Source organism: Caretta caretta, chromosome 2, assembly GCF_965140235.1.
Source record: "Caretta caretta isolate rCarCar2 chromosome 2, rCarCar1.hap1, whole genome shotgun sequence".
Taxonomy (NCBI): Eukaryota; Metazoa; Chordata; order Testudines; family Cheloniidae; genus Caretta; species Caretta caretta.
In genome coordinates this window covers 185,243,026-185,256,800 of record NC_134207.1, presented here as the reverse complement: position 1 = coordinate 185,256,800, position 13,775 = coordinate 185,243,026, and the positions used below count along the sequence as shown (strand labels likewise).

Below are 13,775 nucleotides of genomic sequence, written 5' to 3'. Positions count from 1 at the left end.
AAGCTATAATGATAGTTAAGCAGTCGAATAGATTATCTAGGGAGGTTGTGGAATCCCCAACTTTAGAGGTTTTAAAAAACAGGTTAAGCAAACATCTGTCAAGGATGTTCTGAGTATACTTAATCCTGCCTCAGCATGGGGGAAAGGGTTAGACGGCCTTTTTAAGGTCCCTTCCAGCCCTACCTTCCTGTGATTCTATGAAAAATGGGTATTTTATATAACATATAATTAGCCTTTGGGAGTTACTACAATATGATATTGTTAGACATATATATGAATAATAATTATCATTTGCAGTTACACTAGCTAATATAAAAATATCTACTGACCAGGTTTAGCACATAAAGCAACCCCAACATGCCTGGGATTAAGAAGAAATGTCCTAGAGTTTGTCAAGAGAGACACTTTAGGTTTACTGACCCTTTGGTACTTGAATAGAGGAGTGAAGCACAATATCAGATATAGTAGTACCCAGATTATCTCATAATTCACAGATGTGATGTCATGCCACCAAATTTTATTCATAGATGTTTTGTCAGTCAAAAGATCTATAAGCTTGCCAGAAGCCTCACTGAAGTTTTAATTAAGGTCAGCCTGTTCTGCAGATATTTCTACAAAAATCTGCCCTGATGACATTTTGAAAAGCCTTGCTTCAATGGCATTAAAAAAAATAAAAGATGCCTTAAATAATAGCTACTTGAGATTAACTCTCACGTCATTAAATCATTGAAACCTGGTGCAATTATCATCTGATAATTCATAGTTGCTTATCATGTTCTTTTGTAGAAAAAAACCCCTCAATTAAGTTATAAAATTTTTTGTTCCTGAAAATATTTGGTTGTAATTTAGACACTTATTTCCCCCTTTAAGAGTTTCTCATGATGATCTGTTGGGCATCTCATAATTTCTTTGTCTGATCAATGGCCAATAAAGGCAGGACACTATTAACCTAGCAACCTCAGAGTGAACTTTATACTTTTTCTGGTGTCATATCTGAGAATAACCAATTTCTGTGAAAGGTAGGATGGAACGTGGCAAGTTGACATATTAAAACAGAAAGGAATGTGAAAGAATAATAAGGTCAAGAGAGTAAGGCTAGTTTTAAATCTTATGACAAAGTCTGACTGTGTTTCTGCTTTCCCAGTTTATGAACCAGCTAGATTATAATCATATTTGTGGGGCTAGCATGGTTTATCAGGTAAATAAATACAATAATTACCAGGGAAATATTCCAGACAAGATTATCAAATTGATTGTGTAAATAAGTATTATAAGGCTTTAAATTTGTACTTAGCATTGTCATGAAACTTGTGCTACCAGGAACTAAAGGGAACCCCAAACAGTTCTATCCTTTGCCCCAACATTTCTGACAATAGCGATCAAAAATATCTGAAACCAATTTGACGGCACAGGGTTTTCTTAAAGTTACTCTTTTTAATACTAATAAAATAATGAATATTTTAGAGTTTTTAATCTCAAAGGTACAAATGCTCCACCTGTTTTGTTTACAGATGGATAGAAATACAGATGAAAGGGAGCCTATGGTATGGCATAAAAGTTTTATTGTATGTGATTTGGGATGAGTAAGAATAAGTTATACAGATTCTTTCGGACTAGTGCCAATAGTACTTTAATGCTGCACCATTATATGCCTGGTAGTTGCTACATGGTATACTGAAAACTATATTGGAAATGTTTTAGTGGTTGTTTTTTAAAATCAAGATTACTATTTTTATCTCTCTTTGCCCGTAAAGACAGAGCACAGGACTCAGAAGGAAAGGAAATTTATAGCTAAAGATTTTAGAAGCCTATAAATACACAACCTATACATAATAATTATAATCTGATATCTTGGAATCTTCCAGGTAAAAGCAACCCTTTCAGAAATTCCAGTTGAATAGTTTTACTGGCTCCAGTTTGATCAGATAGCTTTTGGAAGAGAGCAACTGATCATTTGTTTTGCGGACTCCTGGAGCTATTTGTTCTCCAGCAGAATCCAACAGAGACCAATAGAAATCATCACAAGACAAACAGAAACCAGTTGAGACTAACTGAAGGAGTGTAAGGGACATTTCCACTAAGGATGTGCTACATATCCTATTGAAAGCTGACATTTCTCTCTTTCCAATCATATAAAATCTCTTGTTTCTGGCCCTGAAGTATTCCAGGTATCTGACCTTAAAATGTCACTAGTGCAGGACTGAATATTGATCATGTTGTCATTCAGACTGGTATAATTTTGGGGGGTGAATTCATATTTGTGGGAAAACAGCAAACCTTTCTTTGACAGGTGGGAGAAAAAGGCATCTATATGGATTGTTAAAAATAGTTTAGTTCACAGAGAATAGGTGGCTAAAGGTGTATTATATCACAGAGCTCTGCATTTTATTATGTGGAAATTACCAGCAAAGTGGCATGTAATATACAAAATATATATAAGATACACAAGATATTAAACACTGCACATTTGCTATATGTCTATATATAACTGGAATCACTTCCTCCATTACTGAAATATAGTCTCTCTGGCTGAACCTAGCTGTTGAGCTTTTTTTGGCTATTTTAGGTGATTCAGTGATAATATGCACATGGTTCATATGATAGCAAAACTTTCCTAATATCAGAGTCAGTGCTATACATAACTCTGAAATGCTTTATTATTAAATTGTTTTGTTTTCTCTCCCGGTTTCCATCAAACATCTCAAACAAACCTTTAAGAATGGATTGTTGGATACAAATGACTTCCAAGATATTTGCATCAGTTTTTAACAAATCAGATTGTCAGAACATGATGGCTGAATATGAACAAACAGATAATCACAGGTAAATCAGGTCTTCAATTGTGCATTGCAAAGGAGGTGTCTACAGTAGAATGGCAGTATACACCATACACATATCACCCTTGTGACTCAAAGACCCAGAAAGACAAATACATTCTTTGAATGGGCACAAGTTCATCAATTGTTGATGCTGGTATTTAGGGGAGATGAAGCCTGGTTTGAAGATTACATCTGGATCCAGTGTTTTCCCAAAATTCAGCGATAGTCAGATCTGGGGTTCTCAAGCTGGGAGCTGCAAACAGATGTCAGAAGGTCATGACCACCTTGCCTATGGAAGGGGGTTCCAGAGGTGGTCCCAGTATGGAAAATGGAGTCACGGCTGGAAAAGGTGCCACTGGTTTTGATCTGTGTGCAGTATAGAATTTTTAACATTCAAACACTTTCAGAATAGAAATAATTGCAATTTGAAGTATTCTTAGGGTAACTATTACATAGTATCCACTTTCTTTTTCACAGATTCAAAGATTTCAAGGCTGGAAGGGATCATTGTAATAATTGAAACCACAGGCACACAAGCCAGACAACTACACCAAAATAATTCCTGAAGTATATCTTTTAGAAAAACATCCAATCTTGATTTTAAAAATTGTCAGTGATGACGACCCTTGGTAAGTTGTTCCAATGGTCAATTACTCTCACTGTAAAAATGTACACTTTATTTCCTGTCTGAATTTGTCTAGCTTGAACCACAGGACTTTCTCTGCAAGATTGAAGAGCCCATTATTAAATATTTGCTCCCCATGTAGGTACTTTTTAGACTTTCTCTTGGTTAAGCTAAATAGATCGAGCTCCTTGAGTTTATCACTGTAAGGCATGTTTTCTAATCCTTTAATCATTCTTTAATCATTTAATCTTCTCTGAACCCTCTCCAATTTATAAACCTCCTTGAATTGGAGGGTAGGGATAGGATACAGAGGGACCTAGACAAATTAGAGGATTGGGTCAAAAGAAATCTGATGAGGTTCAGCAAGGACAAGTGCAGAGTCCTGCACTTAGGACGGAAGAATCCCATGCACTGCTACAAACTAGGGACCAAATGGTTAGGCAGCAGTTCTGCAGAAAAGGACCTAGGGGTGACAGTGGACGAGAAGCTGGATATGAGTCAACAGTGTGCCCTTGTTGCCAAGAAAGCCAATGGCATTTTGGGATGTATAGGTAGGGGCATTGCCAGCAGATCGAGGGACGTATTCGTTCCCCTCTATTCGACATTAATGAGGCCTCATCTGGAGTACTGTGTCCAGTTTTGGGCCCCACACTACAGGAAGGATGTGGAAAAGTTGGAAAACGTCCAGCAGAGGGCAACAAAAATGATTAGGGGACTGGAACACATGACTTATGAGGAGAGGCTGAGGGAACTGGGATTGTTTAGTCTGCAGAAGAGAAGAATGAGGGGGGATTTGATAGCTGCTTTCAACTACCTGAAAGGGGGTTCCAAAGAGGATGGATCTAGACTGTTCTCAGTGGTAGCAGATGACAGAGTGAGGAGTAACGGTCTCAAGTTGCATTGTGGGAGGTTTAGGTTGGATATTAGGAAAAGCTTTTTCACTAGGAGGGTGGTGAAACACTGGAATGCGTTACCTAGGGAGGTGGTGGAATCTCCTTCCTTAGAAGTTTTTAAGGTCCGGCTTGACAAAGCCCTGGCTGGGATGATTTAGTTGGGGATTGGTCCTGCTTTGAGCAGGGGGTTGGACTAGATGACCTCCTGAGGTCCCTTCCAACCCTGATATTCTATGATTCTATGAATTGTGGACACCAAAGCTGGACACGGTTTTCCAACAGCAGTCGCACCAATGCTAAATACAAAGATAAAATAACTTCGACTCAAGTTTCTCCTGTTTAGACATCTAAGAATTGCATTAGCCATTAAAAAAAATTAAATGCTTTCACGAGAGTAAGGGCCTTAGAGCAGGGGCACACTCATGCAGAATCAGTTGCAGGATGAGGACCTTAGTCTAGTGATAATTCTGGATTGGGTAGTTACTAGAGCTGTGTAAAATTGTGTGGAATTTTTCATATAGTATTCGCTCTTTTTTGTACCTCTTCAAATTTTGAATAATCATGAATTTTCACATTTTCACAGTGAAAACAAACTTTCTTGAAAGTAGTCTCTTTTCTACTGAAAATGGTTTGAATATAGTGCAGATTTGATGAAGATTTCATGGGTACTGGACCAATATAGAATTCACAAGGAAAATACTTGCATTTCTCTTCTTACATCTATTTCTCATACCTCTAGTATTTGTATATATCTACCTATAAGCCCCTGCAATTTCCAATAGGTATATTTTCTTAATTTTCTGCTCTCATCTGTTCTGCGGTGCTGATGTGTTTGAAATAGTTGTTTCAAGCCTGTAAGCAATTGTCTTCCCCAGTTGGCTCTAAAACACAGTGAACACACCTTGTATAGCATCAGTACATACTCCCATTCTGGCATTACACATTATTTCCAAAGAAAGGTATAATCAATGTGTAACCCAAATCCTATCCCCAGCTATCTCCTTGAATTTGCCTATTGTTCAACCTAGATTTTCTCTTCAAGGGCCACTCCCATACTTCCTTATACCAGGTGGAGTTAACAAGCTACCTGCAACCATGAGTCACCAGGACTGACTTAGTGTTTCCCAAGAAGACCAACACCTGTTAACAGGATAGGTTCACAGGAAAACACAGTCATCCATCTCACTACAGATCCAGCTCAGACGTAGTTTAATTTTGGTGCTGCCATGAGTAATTTCTTTACCAGGATTCTCTATCCTCACCCCTTCCCTGTGCGTGTAGAGGGTTCTCTGATAGTTGGTTCCACTTCACATGGAAACAGGGGAAGGATCTGGGGAGGCTTCATAAGAGATGTGGACTTCCTAGGCCAGATCCTCAGCTGGTGTGAATCGGGGTAGCTCCACTGATTTCAGTAGCACTTCACTGAACACCAGCTGAGGTTCTACCTTAGTGTGTGGTACAAAGCCTAGCTCTATTCCATGGAGTAGGGGAGATTGGGGTAGGTCAGCACTGGGCTGGGAAGGGGCTTGCCCAAGTTCATACCAGATATCTCTGGAGCAGCTTGTGAAGAATTTAGATCTTCTGACTCCCAGACCTCTACTCTAGCCACAAGACTCTGAACGTGGATTCCATGATACTTTGTATTAAAGCAATTAGTGTACTTTTATTCTGTTTGGGCACGTACACTTTCTTCAGAGTGGAACTGTTATTGCTGTGATGATTAAATAACCTTTAATTTTTTTGGCATTTCAGTCCAGCTAGTTAAGGCTTATGATCTAATTAGCATTTGGTATTTGATAACTCCAGTGACTATCAAGAACCTCTAAATTAAAATATTTCAGAATCAAAATGTCTTGTCAAGGAATTCAGTTAAAACAAAACAATTTCTTCTTCCATTCCTCACCGTTTATCTTCAGGTTTATTGGTTAATGTTTAATGCTCAGAATGAAAACTTAATAATCTCAGAATGTCATGCACTGCTATGTTCTGAAGTGCTCTTTGCCTCTTTCCTTCTCTCTGTCATTTGAAGTTCTTGGCTAAAGGTTGATAACCTGAAAATCTCTCCTGTCCACCATTGTTTAGAAACCTTAAAAGTGACTGAGCAATAAGTCATGGCAACAAATAATTTTCTATCCATCTTAATGAACATCATTGTAGAAATAATGACCATTGCTCATATGCCAGTAGATAGATTGAGTGTTTTGCTGTCTCATACAATTATTCTGTATTAATGCAGGATAATCAATAGGAGTCATGTTTTAGGAGAAAACAGTTCACCACTTCTTAATGTCATTTGGTAATTATGTCTGAAACTGAGCAGCAGTATTTCCAAGTTAAGTGGTTGCTTATGTGCAGTATCCCTGTCATACTATGGCAATTATTCATCTTAAAAAAATTAGACGTGCTCCTCTCTCACCAAGGTTAGAACCAGATGAAAAATTCCTCAAAGTTCAGGTATATTCAGATCCAAGGTTTTGTTTCAGGCCCAGCTCTCTGAAAAAAAAGGCTGGAGTAGTACTCCTAGTGTCCTGGGCCAATGATTTCAAACTTGGACTTCCAAAGTTAGGTGCTTAAATCCATATTTAAGCACTTAAATAAGTGCCCTGATTTTTTCAAAGAGACTGAGCACTCACAACTGAAGGCGAGGGGAGTGTTGAGCGCCTCTGAAAATCAGGGCACTTATCGATGCAAAATGGGGGCCCGTATGTCTTGGTGTCTGGGCAGGAACTGCAAAAGCAGCATATTTAGGCCCCTAATGCAAGAGCTCTTAAGCAATCCTCACCTGCCTAAGGCAGGAGAGGGGGAAAGGAGTTTTCTCTTCTGGGAGGCGCCATATCTGTGTCTCCTACAGAAGGACAAATCAGTTCAGTGCAGGGGCTCTGAGGGGGAAATGAAGGGTAAGAAAGGGAGTGCTAGGCAAAGAACAGATACAGAATAAGAGAGAGTCCCTGCCCTGAAAAATTAGCAATCTAAATAAACCAGACAGACAAAGGATGGGAGGGGAAACAGAGGCAAAAGGAAAGACAAGTGACTTGCCCAAGGTGACGCAGGAATTCTGTGGTAGATCTGAGAGTAAAACCAAGATCTCCTGAATCTCAGACTATTGCCTTAATCACAAGATCTCCATCCTGTCTAAATAATGAATAAGAAAGCAACAGAAATTAACTAACAGAAGTACAATCAAAGTGCAAGCAATGCTGAGTCACTGCAATGAGAAAATTGCTCTGCAATTTGAACAGCCCTTAATGTCTGTAATAAAGATCAGAGTGGTCCTTCTTGGCCTTAAAATCTATGAATTTATATAAGAAAAATAAAAAAGCCTCAATAGCCATCTGCCATAAGGGAAAAATCTTTGGGGAAAAGGCTCTATTAAGACCAGAATATTTTTCTGTAGTTTTATTGCTTCTGATCAGCTTCCCCCTCCCCCACAAGTTTAAATGTTTTGTGGCATAATACTGTGGAAGGGAGAATATTATGGATACTGTTGAGGAAGAAATGTAAAAGAAATAGGGTTTGGACCTCAGCATGGCTCAGCTATTGCACAGGCAATTGATGGACAATCTCCTCAGGACACCAGGCATAGATAAAATGTCCATTCTAATATGATCCAGCCTATGAGCTGTCTTTGACTCAGTTGATCATGAGATGCTGTTGATCCACCTAAGAGACCTGGCAAGAGTTAGACAGAGTGCCCTCTGCTATTCCTCTCTAACAGATGCCCGTTGCTCTTCCTCATCGCCCAAAACCTCCAGCTACAGAGTTCCACAGTGCTGAATTTTTTCCTTATTTTGTACTAGAAGAATTCCTGGAGAAATCGTGTCACAATGTTCAATGGTTTCAGTTTGCAACTGACATGCTGCTCTATGTCTACTTTTCAACAAACACAAAGGACACATTTTTCCTGTTGACAGTGCTCATTCTGGCCTCCTCCTTCATCCAGGCACTATCTGCCTCAAGTTCTAGGTAGTAGAAGTGATGTTGGGTGATGGAGGGAGCCTAATCTTATCTATGTTCTTCTTTAGCACCCATCAACATAGTATCTGAGTGCCTCATAACATTATAAAGTGTACTGTTCTCTCTTCCCACCTGTCAGCAGGGGCTGGACTTTGTTTTTTGCTTTTTGGTAACATTATCATGGGAAGATTAGGTTGACAAAGTGGTTTTGCATTTTACTCTGAAGCTCCTGATGCTTGTGTTCAACTGGATCTCATCCAGGAATAAGTTCCGTATTCAGGGGTCCTTTGCTGGGAAAGCGTTCTTTCCTCCTCATGCAAGTTTCATTCTTGACTTTGACACTTAGGGTGTGGTCCACAACTCCAAAGTTAGGTGCCTAAGTCCCCATGCATGGCACCACAGTGATCCGCAAAACCGCCACTTGGCTGCTGCCTTTCCCAGTAGGCACAGAAACATACTTGGAACCTAACTTTCTGATGCCTAAGCCCCAAAGTGATTCAAGAAGTGGGGGAAGATAGGGGGCTGAAAGCCTAAGTCACAAGCTGAGCATGATCCAGTAGATGGCCTCTGACCACACCTACTGTAGCAGGTCCCATTCAAATCCAGCCAGAGGAGGAGATAATGCAGCTACTGCCCACCTTAACTGTTAGCTCAAAAGTGGTTAGAGCATTCACAGGGGGTGTGGGAGACGCAGATTCATTTCCCCTCTCTCTGGCACAAGGGTAGAAAGGAGACCCCTGTTCACATCCTATCTCTCCGGAGGGTACTTGAACCACTGAGCTATGGGATATTCTGGTGTAGGACTCCTTCAATATCTCCTGTTAAAGCTGTTCTTCCCTCTGTCCCTCCCTCCCGCTGAATGACTGTTCCACTCTGAATAAATACTTAAATAGTCATTGGTGCAGAGACAGAATGAGAGTGACTCTATAGTCCAGTGGTTAGGGCATCCACCTAGTAGGGGGGAGATCCCAGGGTCCAGTTGCCCTGCTTTAATTACTCTTTCATTGTTTATATACAGTGGAGAGGCTTCAACAGGAGAGACTGAGGGAGCCCCACATGAGAATATCTCATAGCTTAGTGATTAGAGCACACTTCTGAGAGGTGGGAGATGCCACTGGGTGTGCCACTTAACCACTCAGCTTAAAGTTATGAGTGGGGGAAACACCACCATGTCCTCCAGTCACTTTGTGTGAAGTACGGCAGGCGCCAAGCTCATTGGTTCCTGTCAATGGGTTGCTAGCAGACATAGGCAACTCCCTGCATCCCAGACTAGGCGCCTGTTTCCAGGAGAGGGTCACAGCTTAGTGCAAACCCCTGTTGTTAGCATCTCCAATCGGCTAGCTTAGGCGGCTCCCTGCCTGTTGCGCTGGCTTTTGTGGATAGTATTCTAAGGTGCCTACCTCTCCCCATTCTTTGTATAGGAGCCTGTGTGTAATGCGGCTTTGGGGATTGCAGTGTTGCTCCTGTGATTTTTCTAGGCACCTAACATTGGGTGCTGCAATGCTCAGTGTTGCAATGCCTAAGTTCCTTCATGGCTCCCACCCGCACTTATCAGAAAATTGGCCAGAACATCATGGGGCTCCAGTCCACAGACCTTATAAACAGCAGCAATTGCCTCAGTATATTCTGCAGCCAGTATTGTGCGCCAGTGTGGCCTCACAGCAGTCACACTAAACTCCTTGACACTCAACTCAATAATGCTATATGCAAAGTGTCAGGACGCTTAAATTGACTCCAGTCAACTGGCTCCCAGTCCTATCGCACATCCCACACCCACACCCCACAGATTAGAAGAGCTGCTCAGACATCTCACTGTCTTAAATCCAAGGATCCCGCTGCATGATGACCTGCAGAACCCTTACACCCAACTTCGATGCTGAGGGTCAATGGGGAGTCACATGGAGCATTTCGATCACTCAAAACAAACAACTTATTATTGACCCTGCTGAGGAACCACCGGGTTCTGACTTACGTCAGAAAGACTCGTGCAGATTGAATTGCATCAGCACATATCATGGGAGATGTGGACAAACCCTCTTTAAATGGAAAATGAGGCAAATACCTGTATGCGACGGTGGCCACCAGACACAAACTATGGAGCACATCATATCTGAGTGTCCCTTTTGTTCTTTTGCTGGGGGCCTGAAGGCCATTCACGAGCTCGCTGCTGCGGCAATTTGCTGGCTATAAAACCTAGATATAAATTTGTAGTCGTTGCTACCTACCCAAGCCATACGAGAGAAGAAAACCCTGACTTTAATGATGAAAGCCAAAAAAGCTGATATAAGGGGGCTGTTGGTCCCTTACTAAAACGGTGAGTGCTTGGTTGGCCCTCTCCCCATAGCAGGAGAAAGGGTAAAGGCCGAAGAGGAGTCAGGATTTTGGGACTGACTGTTTCTGGCCAATCAGAGAGCTCCAGACCGGGACCAGTGAGAAGTAGTCAACACCCTAAGTCAGTCTGATTGGCCAGGCAGCTGAGCCAGTCAGGGAACCCCAGCTCAGCCCTGGCCTCCATTTGTGCTGGGGAAGGAGACAGCGAGAGCAGCTCCAGGGGGTGCTGGAGCTGTCGCTGGAAGCCAGGAGGAGAAAAGCAGCATGAGAAGCCCGAGGGGAGCTGCCCAAAGACACAGCCACCCACATTGGTGAGGCCTCATCTGGAGTACTGTGTCCAGTTTTGGGCCCCACACTACAAGAAGGATGTGAAAAAATTGGAAAGCGTCCAGCGGCGGGCAACAAAAATGATTAGGGGACTGGAACACATGACTTATGAGGAGAGGCTGAGGGAACTGGGATTGTTTAGTCTGCAGAAGAGAAGAATGAGGGGGAATTTGATAGCTGCTTTCAACTACCTGAAAAGGGGTTCCCAAAAGGATGGACCTAGACTGTTCTCAGTGATAGCAGATGACAGAACGAGGAGTAATAGTCTCAAGTTGCAGTGAGGGAGGTTTAGGTTGGATATTAGGAAAAACTTTTTCACTAGGAGGGTGGTGAAGCACTGGAATGTGTTACCTAGGGAGGTGGTGGAATCTCCTTCCTTTGAAGTTTTTAAGATCAGGCTTGACAAAGCCCTGGCTGGGATGATTTAGTTGGGGATTGGTCCTGCTTTGAGCAGGGGGTTGGACTAGATGACCTCCTGAGGTCCCTTCCAACCCTGATATTCTATGATTCTATGATTCTATGATCTGAGAGTGCCAGTAAGTGGGTCAACGTCAGTATGGCAAGCAGGAGCCCACTGTGAAGCGGTGACGGACCTAGCAGGGCAGGGCCCCATGGATGGGTATGAACAACAGCACCAGAGGCAGGAGGAGCCTGCGGGGCGGGGCCTGGGGAACTACAGACACCCTGTAAGGGAATGCGAGATAGTCACACAGACTCAGCGAAGGAGAGTGAGTGGAGCAATCAGGAGGGGGACTGAGCTGTGGACCTCCCATGCGGCCCTGAGACCAACCACGCAGAGACCTGTAACTAGCACCAGCCTGGGAGAGTCTCTGGCAGCCCCTGGGAGAAGGTGCTGGGTAACTGCAGCTGGTTCTACAGAGGCTTGTCCAGTCCAGTCCTGAGGCAAAGAACTGTGTGAACTGTGTGTAGCATGGCCAATGGTAGCCTCACCTTGCACTGGGCAGGGGAATGCATAGCCCAGGGGAGGGTGTTTTTTTTTTAATTTGTCACTTTTTCTCTCTTTTTCAGTTGACACTTGACTACATGGGAGTGAGTGAACCACTCCCCCGGCAAGTACTCCGCCAGTGTATTCACCTGCTTGGGAGGAGGGTATTCATTCACTGAAGCCTACTGTGGAACAGCATTAGTGATCTTTTGAACCAGGGTATCTGTTGCAGGGGAAGATTTTGGGCTTGCACATAAAAGAGAAAAAAAGCGGGGTGTGTGCGTGTATGTGTTTGTGACATCTGGACACGGTTGTGACAATTTGTTTGGAACTCTAAATGAAGCTATAAGCTGATGGGCGGAGCATTATCCCTTGTCACGCACCCCTTCTGGAACTATCGAATCAAAGAGCCAAGTTTCACCACCACAGAAGAGACTGTTAGTGTTTAAAGTGGATTTTGAATGTATACATACTAAACTATTTAATCTATATGTCTTTCTGTCCTGGTATAGGAAGTAGTGTAAGGATTGCTTTAGGATATTTTAAAACCTTTCAACTGCTCAGTATATTTTGAAACCTAACAACTTTTTTCCATTTTTATGCTGTTCCTCACAAAGATAAATCTGTTTTACTTAATTTGGTGTTTTGTGTGTGTCCCCTTTTTAACAGTTTAGTTCAAGATAAAGCTACTACCCCATTAGGGGTAGATTCCCAATAAGTAACATATCTGGTAACTAGGTGGGAGCCCTCCACCCCACAGACGGATTGACATGGATAATAGGAGCAACTGGAGAGGAGGTAATGTGACAAGAGGGTGAGGTGATTTGGAAGATCCCTTGCCATGGTCTCCAGTATTCAGGTTTCAGTCCTGGAATCTCACAAGCAAGCTGTGATGTTCCTCAAGAGGGAGGGTAATTGGGTCTGCCTTAAACCCAATTCCAGAGTGTTCTAGGGACCCCATAGGCAATGCCCTGCTGGTGTAGCCTAACTAGGTAGATCGGGGGAAAGGAAGTCCCCTGGAGTTACTAGTGTCCCACTCCTTCCCACAGCTGGGGAAACAACCCCAGCCTCTTCCTCTGGGTAATACCAGGGGCATTGAGAGACAGGTTGCTTCTCATCCCACCAAGATAACTTAAGGGGTGGTTGGGTCCCATTTTACCACACCCCTTCTCATCTCCCAATTGCTCTGACTATGAGTACATGCAAGGAAATGATCTGCTGAAGAACAGATCTTTTTACATGGTTCTGTTTCAGAGCAAAACTACACTCTAAACTTATTATGAACCATATCTTGCATTCTGCAGCAATAAATTAGTTTAATATATTTTCTTTAAAGCAAGCACATTTGAGGGCAAATTCACCCCATTCTGCAAAATAACTTAATTGCTCAATTACATCTTTAATTACAGAAGCAAATATAGAAAAAGTACTAGTATGATGCTGTCTGCAAAAATAGTTGAAACAATGCCTCATCTTTTCTAGGTCACATTTTTTGTCTTTACTTCTATACTGATATCTAAAAAGTGAAAACAGAAACCACAGAAAGAAATGATGATACACAGGTGCAATGGTTGTTATTGCACTGATAACATAGTGAGGTTTTTGTGGTGGTTGCCATAGTAACAAGATCATTTACAGAATATAATCCTATTAGGAGAAACATTTTTAAATTGAGCTAATTGCACAGGAGTTTATTCTGTTACACAACGAATTGTCTGTTTTTGGTAGATTTCATATTTGAAGTTACTAATAACAAACCACTTAAGAGCATTTCACATTGTCCTAAATTATTCTCAGAGAAAGAGAGAGAGAAGATAAGAATTATTTAAATTATTGCATATATCTACAGATCCAACAGGTAAGATATAATCAATTAACAT

At 41.9% G+C, this 13,775-nt stretch overlaps 1 long non-coding RNA gene across 1 annotated transcript; it reads left to right on the top strand.

Annotated features, from left to right (window-relative positions):
• Positions 1–2,771: 2,771 nt before the first annotated feature.
• LOC142070861 (uncharacterized) lies at positions 2,772–12,502 on the top strand. The gene is made up of 3 exons (XR_012666780.1): positions 2,772–2,823; positions 3,297–3,448; positions 11,979–12,502. It is a non-coding gene; the product is annotated as an uncharacterized LOC142070861 (long non-coding RNA).
• Positions 12,503–13,775: the final 1,273 nt, after the last annotated feature.